This window comes from Rattus norvegicus, chromosome 16, assembly GCF_036323735.1.
Source record: "Rattus norvegicus strain BN/NHsdMcwi chromosome 16, GRCr8, whole genome shotgun sequence".
Lineage (NCBI taxonomy): Eukaryota > Metazoa > Chordata > Mammalia > Rodentia > Muridae > Rattus > Rattus norvegicus.
The window spans coordinates 77154282-77168706 of record NC_086034.1 but is presented as its reverse complement, the minus strand read 5'-3'; the positions used below and the strand labels follow the sequence as shown (position 1 = coordinate 77168706).

The window sequence follows — 14425 nt, the reverse complement described above, 5'->3', positions numbered from 1 at the left end:
ATACTATCATGTCATCTGCAAATAGTGATATTTTGACCTCTTCTTTTCCGATCTGTATCCCCTTGATCTCCTTTTGTTGTCTGATTGCTCTGGCTAGAACTTCAAGAACTATACTGAATAAGTAGGGAGAGAGTGGGCAGCCTTGTCTAGTCCCTGATTTTAGTGGGATTGCTTCAAGTTTCTCTCCATTTAGTTTAATGTTAGCAACTGGTTTGCTGTATATGGCTTTTACTATGTTTAGGTATGGGCCTTGAATTCCTATTCTTTCCAGGACTTTTATCATGAAGGGGTGTTGAATTTTGTCAAATGCTTTCTCAGCATCTAATGAAATGATCATGTGGTTCTGTTCTTTCAGTTTGTTTATATAATGGATCACGTTGATGGTTTTCCGTATATTAAACCATCCCTGCATGCCTGGGATGAAGCCTACTTGATCATGGTGGATGATTGTTTTGATGTGCTCTTGAATTCGGTTTGCCAGAATTTTATTGAGTATTTTTGCGTCGATATTCATAAGGGAAATTGGTCTGAAGTTCTCTTTCTTTGTTGTGTCTTTGTGTGGTTTAGGTATAAGAGTAATTGTGGCTTCGTAGAAGGAATTCGGTAGGGCTCCATCTGTTTCAATTTTGTGGAATAGTTTGGATAATATTGGTATGAGGTCTTCTATGAAGGTTTGATAGAATTCTGCACTAAACCCGTCTGGACCTGGGCTCTTTTTGGTTGGGAGACCTTTAATGACTGCTTCTATTTCCTTAGGAGTTAAGGGGTTGTTTAACTGGTTTATCTGTTCCTGATTTAACTTCGATACCTGTATCTGTCTAGGAAATTGTCCATTTCCTGAAGATTTTCAAATTTTGTTGAATATAGGTTTTTATAGTAAGATCTGATGATTTTTTGAATTTCCTCTGAATCTGTAGTTATGTCTCCCTTTTCATTTCTGATTTTGTTAATTTGGACGCACTCTCTGTGTCCTCTCGTTAGTCTGGCTAAGGGTTTATCTATCTTGTTGATTTTCTCAAAGAACCAACTTTTGGTTCTGTTGATTCTTTCTATGGTCCTTTTTGTTTCTGCTTGGTTGATTTCAGCTCTGAGTTTGATTATTTCCTGCCTTCTACTCCTCCTGGGTGTATTTGCTTCTTTTTGTTCTAGAGCTTTTAGGTGTGCTGTCAAGCTGCTGACATATGCTCTTTCCTGTTTCTTTCTGCAGGCACTCAGCGCTATGAGTTTTCCTCTTAGCACAGCTTTCATTGTGTCCCATAAGTTTGAGTATGTTGTATCTTCATTTTCATTAAATTCTAAAAAGTTTTTAATTTCTTTCTTTATTTCTTCCTTGACCAGGTTATCATTGAGTAGAGCATTGTTCAATTTCCACGAATATGTGGGCATTCTTCCCTTATTGTTATTGAAGACCAGTTTTAGGCCGTGGTGGTCCGATAGCACGCATGGGATTATTTCTATCTTTCTGTACCTGTTGAGGCCCGTTTTTTGACCAATTATATGGTCAATTTTGGAGAAAGTACCATGAGGAGCTGAGAAGAAGGTATATCCTTTTGCTTTAGGATAGAATGTTCTATAAATATCCGTTAAGTCCATTTGGCTCATGACTTCTCTTAGTCTGTCGACATCACTGTTTAATTTCTGTTTCCATGATCTGTACATTGATGAGAGTGGGGTGTTGAAATCTCCCACTATTATTGTGTGAGGTGCAATGTGTGTTTTGAGCTTTAGTAAGGTTTCTTGTACGTATGTAGGTGCCCTTGTATTTGGGGCATAGATATTTAGGATTGAGAGTTCATCTTGGTGGATTTTTCCTTTGATGAATATGTAGTGTCCTTCCTTATCTTTTTTGATGACTTTTAGTTGGAAATTGATTTTATTTGATATTAGAATGGCTACTCCAGCTTGCTTCTTCTGACCATTTGCTTGGAAAGTTGTTTTCCAGCCTTTCACTCTGAGGTAGTGTCTGTCTTTGTCTCTGAGGTGTGTTTCCTGTAGGCAGCAGAATGCAGGGTCCTCGTTGCGTATCCAGTTTGTTAATCTATGTCTTTTTATTGGGGAGTTGAGGCCATTGATATTCAGAGATATTAAGGAATAGTGATTATTGCTTCCCTTTATATTCATATTTGGATGTGAGGTTATGTTTGTGTGCTTTCATTCTCTTTGTTTTGTTGCCAAGACGATTAGTTTCTTGCTTCTTCTAGGCTATAGCTTGCCTCCTTATGTTGGGCTTTACCATTTATTATCCTTTGTAGTGCTGGATTTGTAGAAAGATATTGTGTAAATTTGGTTTTGTCATGGAATATCTTGGTTTCTCCATCAATGTTAATTGAGAGTTTTGCTGGATACAGTAACCTGGGCTGGCATTTGTGTTCTCTTAGGGTCTGTATAACATCAGTCCAGGATCTTCTGGCCTTCATAGTTTCTGGCGAGAAGTCTGGTGTGATTCTGATAGGTCTGCCTTTATATGTTACTTGACCTTTTTCCCTTACTGCTTTTAATATTCTTTCTTTATTTTGTGCGTTTTGTGTTTTGACAATTATGTGACGGGAGGTGTTTCTTTTCTGGTCCAATCTATTTGGAGTTCTGTAGGCTTCTTGTATGCCTATGGGTATCTCTTTTTTTAGGTTAGGGAAGTTTTCTTCTATGATTTTGTTGAAGATATTTACTGGTCCTTTGAGCTGGGAGTCTTCACTCTCTTCTATACCTATTATCCTTAGGTTTGATCTTCTCATTGAGTCCTGGATTTCCTGTATGTTTTGGACCAGTAGCTTTTTCCGCTTTACATTATCTTTGACAGTTGAGTCAATGATTTCTATGGAATCTTCTGCTCCTGAGATTCTCTCTTCCATCTCTTGTATTCTGTTGGTGAAGCTTGTATCTACAGCTCCTTGTCTCTTCTTTTGGTTTTCTATATCCAGGGTTGTTTCCATGTGTTCTTTCTTGATTGCTTCTATTTCCATTTTTAATTCCTTCAACTGTTTGATTGTGTTTTCCTGGAATTCTTTCAGGGATTTTTGTGTCTCCTCTCTATGGGCTTCTACTTGTTTATTTATGTTTTCCTGGAATTCTTTCAGGGATTTTTGCGATTCTTTCAGGCATTTTTGCGATTCCTCTCTGTAGACTTCTACTTGTTCTCTAAGGGAGTTCTTCATGTCTTTCTTGAAGTCCTCCAGCATCATGATCAAATATGATTTTGAAACTAGATCTTGCTTTTCTGGTGTGTTTGGATATTCCATGTTTGTTTTGATGGGAGAATTGGGCTCGGATGGTGCCATGTAGTCTTGGTTTCTGTTGCTTGGGTTCCTGCGCTTGCCTCTCGCCATCAGATTATCTCTAGTGTTACTTTGTTCTGCTATTTCTGACAGTGGCTAGACTGTCCTATAAGCCTGTGTGTCAGGAGTGCTGTAGACCTGTTTTCCTCTCTTTCAGTCAGTTATGGGGACAGAGTGTTCTGCTTTCGGGCGTGTAGTTTTTCCTCTCTACAGGTCTTCAGCTGTTCCTGTGGGCCTGTGTCTTGAGTTCACCAGGCAGCTTTCTTGCAGCAGAAAATTTGGTCTTACCTGTGGTCCTGAGGCTCAAGTTCGCTCGTGGGGTGCTGCCCAGGGGCTCTCTGCAGCGGCAGCAACCAGGAAGACCTGTGCCGCCCCTTCCGGGAGCTTCAGTGCACCAGGGTTCCAGATGGTCTTTGGCTTTTTCCTCTGGCGTCCGAGATGTGTGTGCAGGGAGCAGTCTCTTCTGGTTTCCCAGGCTTGTCTGCCTCTCTGAAGGTTCAGTTAGCTCTCCCTCCCACGGGATTTGGGTGCAGAGAACTGTTTATCCGGTCTGTTTCTTTCAGGTTTTGCGGTGTCTCAGGCAGGGGTCCTGCCGCTCCTGGGCCCTCCCCCACGGGAGCCCAGAGGCCTTATACAGTTTCCTCTTGGGCCAGGGATGTGGGCAGGGGTGAGCAGAGTTGGTGGTCTCTTCCGCTCTGCAGCCTCAGGAGTGCCCACCTGACCAGGCGGTTGGGTCTCTCTCTCACCGGGTCTGGGAGCAGAGAGCTGCTGCGGGCCGGGATCCGCGGGTGTGATCTATGTCTTTTTATTGGGGAGTTGAGGCCATTGATATTGAGAGATATTAAGGAATAGTGATTATTGTTTCCCTTTATATTCATATTTGGATGTGAGGTTATGTTTGTGTGCTTTCATTCTCTTTGTTTTGTTGCCAAGACGATTCGTTTCTTGCTTCTTCTAGGGTATAGCTTGCCTCCTTATTATTATCCTTTGTAGTGCTGGATTTGTGGAAAGATATTGTGTAAATTTGGTTTTGTCATGGAATATCTTGGTTTCTCCATCAATGTTAATTGAGAGTTTTGCTGGATACAGTAACCTGGGCTGGCAGTTGTGTTCTCTTAGGGTCTGTATAACATCAGTCCAGATCTTCTGGCCTTCATAGTTTCTGGCGAGAAGTCTGGTGTGATTCTGATAGGTCTGCCTTTATATGTTACTTGACCTTTTTCCCTTACTGCTTTTAATATTCTTTCTTTATTTTGTGCGTTTTGTGTTTTGACAATTATGTGACGGGAGGTGTTTCTTTTCTGGTCCAATCTATTTGGAGTTCTGTAGGCTTCTTGTATGCCTATGGGTATCTCTTTTTTTAGGTTAGGGAAGTTTTCTTCTATGATTTTGTTGAAGATATTTACTGGTCCTTTGAGCTGGGAGTCTTCACTCTCTTCTATACCTATTATCCTTAGGTTTGATCTTCTCATTGAGTCCTGGATTTCCTGTATGTTTTGGACCAGTAGCTTTTTCCGCTTTACATTATCTTTGACAGTTGAGTCAATGATTTCTATGGAATCTTCTGCTCCTGAGATTCTCTCTTCCATCTCTTGTATTCTGTTGGTGAAGCTTGTATCTACAGCTCCTTGTCTCTTCTTTTGGTTTTCTATATCCAGGGTTGTTTCCATGTGTTCTTTCTTGATTGCTTCTATTTCCATTTTTAATTCCTTCAACTGTTTGATTGTGTTTTCCTGGAATTCTTTCAGGGATTTTTGTGTCTCCTCTCTATGGGCTTCTACTTGTTTATTTATGTTTTCCTGGAATTCTTTCAGGGATTTTTGCGATTCTTTCAGGCATTTTTGCGATTCCTCTCTGTAGACTTCTACTTGTTCTCTAAGGGAGTTCTTCATGTCTTTCTTGAAGTCCTCCAGCATCATGATCAAATATGATTTTGAAACTAGATCTTGCTTTTCTGGTGTGTTTGGATATTCCATGTTTGCTTTGGTGGGAGAATTGGGCTCCGATGATGCCATGTAGTCTTGGTTTCTGTTGCTTGTGTTCCTGCGCTTGCCTCTCGCCATCAGATTATCTCTAGTGTTACTTTGTTCTGCTATTTCTGACAGTGGCTAGACTGTCCTATAAGCCTGTGTGTCAGGAGTGCTGTAGACCTGTTTTCCTCTCTTTCAGTCAGTTATGGGGACAGAGTGTTCTGCTTTCGGGCGTGTAGTTTTTCCTCTCTACAGGTCTTCAGCTGTTCCTGTGGGCCTGTGTCTTTAGTTCACCAGGCAGCTTTCTTGCAGCAGAAAATTTGGTCTTACCTGTGGTCCTGAGGCTCAAGTTCGCTCGTGGGGTGCTGCCCATGGGCTCTCTGCAGCGGCAGCAACCAGGAAGACCTGTGCCGCCCCTTCCGGGAGCTTCAGTGCACCAGGGTTCCAGATGGTCTTTGGCTTTTTCCTCTGGCGTCCGAGATGTGTGTGCAGGGAGCAGTCTCTTCTGGTTTCCCAGGCTTGTCTGCCTCTCTGAAGGTTTAGCTCTCCCTCCCACGGGATTTGGGTGCAGAGAACTGTTTATCCGGTCTGTTTCTTTCAGGTTCCTGCGCTGTCTCAGGCAGGGGTCCTGTCGCTCCTGGGCCCTCCCCCACGGGAGCCCAGAGGCCTTATACAGTTTCCTCTTGGGCCAGGGATGTGGGCAGGGGTGAGCAGTGTTGGTGGTCTCTTCCGCTCTGCAGCCTCAGGAGTGCCCACCTGACCAGGCGGTTGGGTCTCATTGTTCCAGAATCTTAATGTGCATTAAATCGAGCCAAAAACCACAGTTCCAAAGTAGGTCAACAAGAAAGGAAGACCCTAACTAGAATGCCTGGAAAAAGAAACAAAATAGCCATTAAAGGAAGAGGGATGGAGTGAACTGGGTAGTAGAGGGAAGGAAATGGACCATGCTGGGTGGGGGGAGCGCAGGATCAGGTGTGTGAAGGATAAGATAGAGGCCTAGAGGGTCAGGAGAATTAATGAAAATCTACAAATGCTAGAGGTTCAGGGCAGGGGATTGGGGGTGGTCTCTAGGAAGTCCCAGAGAACTGAGATAGGTGAGTCTCCCAGGACTTGGGGTGATCTTAGCCAAGATGCCTAACAGTGGGGACACGGAATCAGAAGAGGTTACCTCCTATAGTCAAGCAAACCTGTCTACCCAAAAATTATCCTGTTTAAAAGAAATGCAGGGACAAAAATGGAGCAGAAACTGAAGGCATGGCCAAACAATAACCAACCGAACTTGAAACCCATCTCATGGGCAAGAACCAGTCCCTAAAACTATTAATCACATTCTGTTTTGTTTGCAGACAGGAGCCTAATTTAACTGTCCTCTGAGCGGTTCTACCAAGCACCTGACTGAAACATATTCAGATATTCACAGGCAAACATTGGATGGAGGTCAGGAACCCAAAAGGAAGAGTTTGGGGAAGGATGGAAAGCCCCGAAGGGGATGGAAACCTAACAGGAGGACAAAGAGAGTCAACTGATCTAGCCCCTGGGAGATCTCAGAGATTCAGCCACCAACCCAAGAGTGAATAATGGCTGAGCCATGGCCCTGGGCACATCTGTGGTAGACATACAGCTCAATCTCTTTGTGTTGTGGTAAAAATCAAAAAGGAACATTTTTCTAGCAGTTCCCAGAAGTTGCATCTACTCACTGTGGCTACTACTCTACCATGTAGTCCACAAAATGACCTCCCTTGACTGTCTCCCTTTTAGCCTCCTTGATGATCCTCAAGGCAGTAGTTACCAGGTATGGCAGGCAGACACACGCACACACAGAAACATCTTGTTCTGCAGGCCATCTTGTGTTCTCCCTCTAAGCAACAAAAGAACAAGATCAGCAAGCTCCAACTGCTTCTCAGCCTTTTTTTTGCCCACACTGTCCTCTTTAGCCTGGTAGAATCAAAGGCCCCAAAACTAAAACTTTAGCATTAGATTTACATGTTAAATTCTCAGTCCACAATTCCTCCACACAAAAAATTCACTGCCAATTGATACCGATATAAATCACCTACCTAGACAAGATAAAATCGATCTAGTTCACCTAAAACCAAACCATTCTCCTCCATAGACTCCATCTGGATCTCTCGATTCTCCTCCTCCTCCCTCCTTCCTAGACATTTGCTCTGCCTACCCTTCTTTCTCAACCAATGGTAAGCTTTGCCTTACCCTGGATGGAACTTGCTGCAAAATGACATAATCCTACATCCATGGCTGCCTTTTCTGGACTCAGTGGAAGATGATGTTCCTAATTCAGCTAAGATTTGATGCACCGGGTTTGGGGAATACTCATTTAAGTAGCCTGTGCTCTCAGAGGAGAATGGGAAGGTGAAGGACTCTGGGAGAAACAACCTGGAGTGGGAGAGCATGTGTGTGAAATGTTTGGGATGTAAATTAATTAATTAATGTTTAAGAAGCTTTGAAGGACACTTTAAGAAAGTCAGTGGAGTAATCTCAGCCACTGTGGTGTGCATGTCTGTTCCTGTGAGACAGGGTGTCAATAAATAGTTCTGTCTGATATGGCAAATGCTATTCTGTTGCTGGCTTCAGCCCAGGGCTGAAGTTACAGGCATATGCCACCAAGCCTGGCATGGGTCAATGAGACCTGTTTTGTGCCAGAAAACCCTGTGTCACATGGATTCAGGACAGAAGCTTCTTTTACACAGGCTCTAGAAGGTGTTTCTCAAAGGTATCAGCTTGAGTTCCAGCAGAGTGAAATCATTTTCCAACTCTGTAGCCATTCCTATAAATTACAGGGATGCATGTTAATGGAAGTGTGAGTTGTATTCTGAACATTTATGAATGTTCTAGGTGCATTATAAAAGCCACAGAATACACTGAGAGCAATCCACATGACTGTTGATAACTATTTAAGCAACTGGGGATCAAGGAAGCTTATTGTTTGCTTTTTCATTGCTTGTGAAATAGCTGTAGTCAGACAACAAATGGATGCAGCATTTGGTATAATCAGAAATCACAGATCAGAGAAACACCAGAGGATTCAGGAAGAATGAAAACACTAAAATCAAACTCTAATCCATAGAACTCATTTTCTTGTGTTCTACCGTTAAGTGACCATTAACAAACAAGAAAAGCATTTCTTCTGCTACCTACGAGAAGGCTCCTGCATGCCAGGGCCTTGAAGAAGACATTCAGTCCTGCGGGCCATGCTTCTCTTCACCCCATCTTTCCCCCCACAGTCCATCAAGTTTGATGGGTAAACACCTAGGAGCAGGCATTGAAATGCAATCTCCTGAAACCCCAGGTCTGTTTGTAAGTTTTTCTCAAAAGCTGTGGTGTTCTTCCATATTGAAAGTTCTATCTGCATGAACCTCTGTCCAAAAATCCAGAGTGTTCCAGAAAAGTTTCATGGAGAAGTGGACTGAGGTCCTGGCACTGATCATTATGTGTCTTGGCTGCTCTAAAGGTTCTTCTTTTCCCAGAGAGTCTTCAGAGGACACTCAGTGCAGGAGAGTTAGGCATCAAGCTCCAGTCTACTGCGCTCTAAAAATTACCACATTAACTCCAAAGCAGTCACTCCAAGAAAAGCAAAAGAGACCCTGTAAAAGAGGCTGGAATCTATAATGAAGGGATCTTCTGGGCATCAATGAGAATGTTTGTTCGCAAAAGCCAACACAGACCCTTGTTAGCACTTTTGGAATTTAGAAAGCTTGGAAATCTCCTTTTATTTTACTAGAGTTAAACTAGTATCTTAACGAGACTTAGCGGGGTGAGGGATAAATTCGGAAACATCCTCACATATGCCCCTTAAATTTGGTGGGTGTTTGCTAAGAACTGGGGGCTCAGGATCTTTCATTCCTTCTGCAGGCCACTAGGTTTGGTTCAGGCACCTGTTTCTTGTGTAGTGACTGAGATCAGTGTTCTCTGGGACCTGATCTGTCCTGCTGTAACTCTGTGTGTCACAGGGTATGCAGTCATTTAAAAGACAGTCACATTTTTCAACAGTTTAGCACCAATTGAGAAGTATAGATTAAGGTATCTTAAGATCATGAGATGCCTACACCTGGATATCTTAAGGCATAGATGAAACCCTGAGCACAAGCGCTCGCTCTCTCTCTCTCTCTCTCTCTCTCTCTCTCTCTCTCTCTCTCTCTCTCTGTCTCCCTCCCTCTCTCCCTTCCTCCCTCTCTCTGTTTCTGTTACTCTCTGTCTCTCTATCTCTCTGAATCCCTCTGTCTCTCTCTCTGTCTCTCTCTCTCTCTCTGTGTGTGTGTTTGTGTGTGTGTGTGTGTGTGTGTGTGTGTGTGTGTGTGTGTGTTTAAATGAAGGCCTACCTATATCAAATCCTGCTTCTCCACATATGCACAGATACTCTGGTGATGAGTATAACTGGCTGGAACTTCCTGCTTTCTTCTTGTCTTATAATTTCACTGCTGTGGACAGATACCATGACCAAAGCAAGTCTTATAAGGGCACCATTTGATTGGGTCTGGCTTACAGCTTCAGAGGTTCAGTCTGTTATCATCAAGGAAGGATCATGGCAATACCAAGGCAGGCATGGTACAGGATGAGATCAAGGCAGGCATGGTACAGGATGAGATCAGAGTTCTGCAGCTTCATTTGAAGGCTGCTAACAGAACTCTGACTTCCAGGCAGGTAGAATGTGGGTTCTTAAAGCCCACACCCACACTGACACACCTACTCCAACAAGGCCAAAACTCCTAAAAGTGCATGCCCTTGGCCGAGCATATGTAAACCATCACACTTCCTATTTAGTGCCTTTGCTGCTTACTGCTACTTGCAGTTGTGTTTGTAGAGCTGACACACACTCAGGGCTTCATGGGCACATACATGACCTTGGCTTGCCCTACTTGGCAAACCCTAACATTCAGAGTGAGAGATGGGTTTCATTGAAAAGTTAGGCCATTGTGACAATTTAAAAATGAAGATACCCATGCTGTCTACTTCCCACATGGCCAATGGCTTTGAGAGTGGCACTGATCTAAATGGGGTGGAGTTATGAGAGGAGAAATTAGGATGCCAACAACAGCATTGACCTTTCTTATTATCCATCAGAAGAATGTGTTAACCTGGACACTCCTATAGACCCATGCCGAGAATTTGTTTCTATCATTCTGGTACTTGTTTCTCAGTGTCTTGCTTGGAGACAATAATCAAGCACACAGACTGAGAACTTGTAAGAAATTTATTTGGATGTTATGGAAGAGAAAAAACTCAAGGACACAACATGGGACAAATAACAGTCTCTTTAAAAATCTATAGTTATATGACAAATACATTCTTCTTCTTCTTCGTGCTCAGCGGCAGCAGAGGGGGTAGGTGATGCCACCAGAATGACAGGACCCAGCGAGTCGTTCCCCAAATTAACAGCTGATTCTGCAATAGCAGGTCACACCTGACTTCACATCTGGGGAAATAGACATCATAGGAAGTACTTAGTGCCTCAGTCAGCAGGGCAGAAGAATCTTGGGCAATATATGTGCTGGGTGAAGTGTGATTGCTGCCTTGATTATTAGTGACAGCAGCATGAGCAATCATGATCAATATGAATAAATACACATGGTAAGCACAAAACTAAAGACCAATGCCCATTTGTCTTATGTTTGTTATCATTTTATATGCTCCTGACATTACCTAAATTTCTAAATATATAATAGACTCAATAAAATTGACAATGTCTAACCATTTAGATCTAGAAAAAACAACCAGTCACAAAGTCTTTATTTATAAAATCTTATGATATAAACAAATTTTCACAAAAAGAAATTGATCTATTTAGCTCTTGATGTTAAATGAGAAAAATTAAGAAGTAATAAAGTCTCCCAGAGACCGAATTTCAGAACTTATCTATCCCCCTTCTCTCCTCCAGGTCTCTAGTATGATGTCTCTCACTTGCATCATGAAGAGCAGTGCCTTTATCCCCTCCAAAGGATATGGAAATATCCTGGTCCTCCATGACCAGCTGCTTCTGGTCTGGAGCTTCCTTAGTGCTTCCTTGGGGAGATTCTGCCTGGGTGTGGAGGCCAGCAGGAGAAGGGCAGTGAGCAGAGTGAGCGTCCTCATGGCTGTGGGTTTCCTAAGGGATGAAAAAGACATCAGGAACGGTGTGTGTGTGTGTGTGTGTGTGTGTGTGTGTGTGTGTGTGTGTGTGTGTGTATGTCCTTGTTTGTGTGTTTGTGTGTGTGTCTTGTGTATGTGTCTGTATGTCTTGGTTTGTGACTTTTTGTGTGTGTTTTTTCCCTGTTTGTGTGTCTTTGTGTGTAGAGCTGTGTGTGTGTGGTCTATGTGTCTGTGTCTGTGTGTGTGACTTTTTGTGTCTCTGTGGTTTTTGCCTGTTTGTGTGTCTCTGTGTCTAGCTCTGTGTGTGTGTGTGTGTGTGTGTGTGTGTGTGTGTGTGTCTTTCTGTGTATATGGGGGTGTATGTTAAAGGAAATATTGGAGATTGGCCATGCAGGTAAAAAGAGTCTACACATTGATAAGGAAAGGTATTTGTCCTCAGTTTCTTCTTGATATTTTTGTTACCATAGCTTCGAGCCTGATAAGCCTTGGTTCATGTGTTTGTTGGCTGTCTTTGGTTTAAGCTGGCGAGGAAGAGAAAGACCCTGCTATTTTTTCCTGTTACTGCTTGGATTTTGTGTTTACACTAGAATGAGTATTTACTTTTTAATGTGAAAAAAAGAAGAAAAGAAACAGCATTTTCATACATTAAGTCTAAGGACCTCCATGTCTCTAAAGATGTATTTATTTATTTGTTATTTGCTATCTGAAGGTGTTGGCTCAGAGGTGACACCTGAATTCTGATGATGTAGAGAGTCAATGCTTGTTGACCACATTGACCTTATCAAACTTATCAAACTATGGACCAAATGAACTCCTGTGACTCTAGGCAAAGAATTGGTCTAAGGAGGACTACTATTCTTTCTACTCCTACACAAGTATGAATAGCAATTAAGACAGTAAGTACTGAAGCATACAGCACAACGTTTCATGCACAACTGGAACATACCTTGACTAAAATGGATTAAAGACCTGCACATGAGATGTAAAAGCATAAAACTACTAGAAGGAAACACAGAACTGGGTCTGGACAGTGACATATTGCATGACACCAAAGGTTCAGGGAAGAAGGCAGGTGGGAAAGTGGGGTTGTGGGACTGCATTGGCCCGTGCAGCTTCTGCTTAGGAGAAGAAATAAGCACTGGGGTGAGGTGACAAGAAAGAACATGGTGGAAAGGTTAGCAAAGCATACATCTGAAAAGAAACTAAAACCCAAAATATATAGACAACAAGTGAGATTCAGTAGCCAAAGCCAAGCAATACCAAGAGATATTTCTTTTTTTTTTTTTTTTGGTTCTTTTTTTTGGAGCTGGGGACCGAACCCAGGGCCTTGAGCTTCCTAGGCAAGCGCTCTACCACTGAGCTAAATCCCCAACCCCGAGATATTTCTTAAAATAGAAAGACAGTTTAAAGATCATATTCATATCCCTACTGGAATGACCAGGAAGACATTTGTGTTTTGGGAAAAGTTTAGGGAGTTTCCCCTTAACCAGTAATTATTATACTTCCCAGATACCAGAGGCCCAGACGGAAGAACCCAGGAAGGGGTTCTGATGATGTGGGCTCCTCCAGAGCAGTCTTGCCTTTAGGGAGTCCACTGCAGCTAAGCCTCAGTGACATATCCATACTTTGAAAATTGTTTTCATTACTTACAGATCCTTTGGGTATGTAGGGAGAGTAGAGCAGGAGAGACAGCACTCTTCTTTCCAGACTTGGGGATACAGGAGCAGCTTAAACATCTTGGGACAGACTTCCCCTATTTAAGGATCACTTGTGATGTCTTAATTTTGTGTGGTTAATTTCTATTGGATACCTCAAACACCTGTGGTGCAAGGGCAGTTAGGAAATTGGAAAAGCTGGGGCAAAACAGGGATTCACACAAGGACTTCTTATTTATCTTGTGTAGAACTGGATAACACCCATTTTTCCATCACTGCTCACTCCAAGGAGTTTGAGGCTTAATCACTGGTTTCAGAGAGTATGAAAGAGTACACAGGTAATGTGTGGCCTACAAATGAAGCTTATGCTTTGTGGAGAAGACTAGAATACACATTCAATGAACCTGTAAAGAAGCATTTGAAAACTAGTTCTTAGTGAACCTGCCTATGACCTAAGTTACAACTGTTGGAACTAGTTAAGCCACTCAGGAGAGTGCGAACATTTGCTGTATGGTGAGATTGTCCATTAGTTCTGCAGTGAGAATGGGCATTTTCTAATGGAGTCTCCAATGTTTTATATATATATACATATATACACACACACACACACATATATATATATATATATATATATATATATATATATATATATATATATATATATATATATATTCCCCCCAAAGTTTATCATTGACAATGCACTCTTCTGGCAGGGTATAGGGATCAAGGGCAGAGCCCCCAGGGATAGAGTAGTTCTTTTATAGAAGAGTCTAAGACAACCATTTTTTCCTTTTACCAGGTGCTGACATTTTCTGAAAATGTCCTTTATAAACCAGGAAATGGGTTATCACCAAAGAGTAAATCTTTTGACACTTTTATCTGAGACTTCATAGCTCCCCAAAACTGTAGGATTTGGTATCATCTGCTGTGTATAACATGATTATATGACTTGGTATGTGTTGTCCTGTTACACAAAACAAAATGGAGTAAGACACATAGGAAGCCATCTGACATACTTTCGGGGACTTTGAGTCTTTGGGGAACACTGAATCTTGTTGTGGAAAGCACATGGAAAAAAGGCCTCTTATAGTGGTAGAACAGAACTATTTATGTGCAGCTTCTTTGGGAAAATGTTTTGGTTTATAGTATTTACAAATATCCATAGTCAAAACCCACTCTGCTTCAGAAAGGTGGATGACAATGCTTCCCTCTGAACCAGGATGGGTGGTTGTACTCTGCACACCTGGTCTCAGTGCTCAGCCCATCATGAAAGACCCCCTCCCAGAAAGGGAATTGTACAAGCCCAAGGCCCTCAACTATAGAAGTAAAAAAGTAAGTTTTTAGATATGTGGGACAAGCTGACCCATCATTTAGACGAAACAGACCATAAAAGAAAACAAAATGCAGAAACCAGACTAAATTATGGGCACTGCTCCATGGGCCA

The 14425-nt window shown here is 42.2% G+C and overlaps 1 pseudogene; it reads right to left on the bottom strand.

Annotated features, from left to right (window-relative positions):
* Positions 1-10445: 10445 nt before the first annotated feature.
* On the bottom strand, positions 10446-11329 carry Defa5-ps1 (defensin alpha 5, pseudogene 1; annotated as a pseudogene).
* Between the last annotated feature and the right edge of the window lie 3096 nt (positions 11330-14425).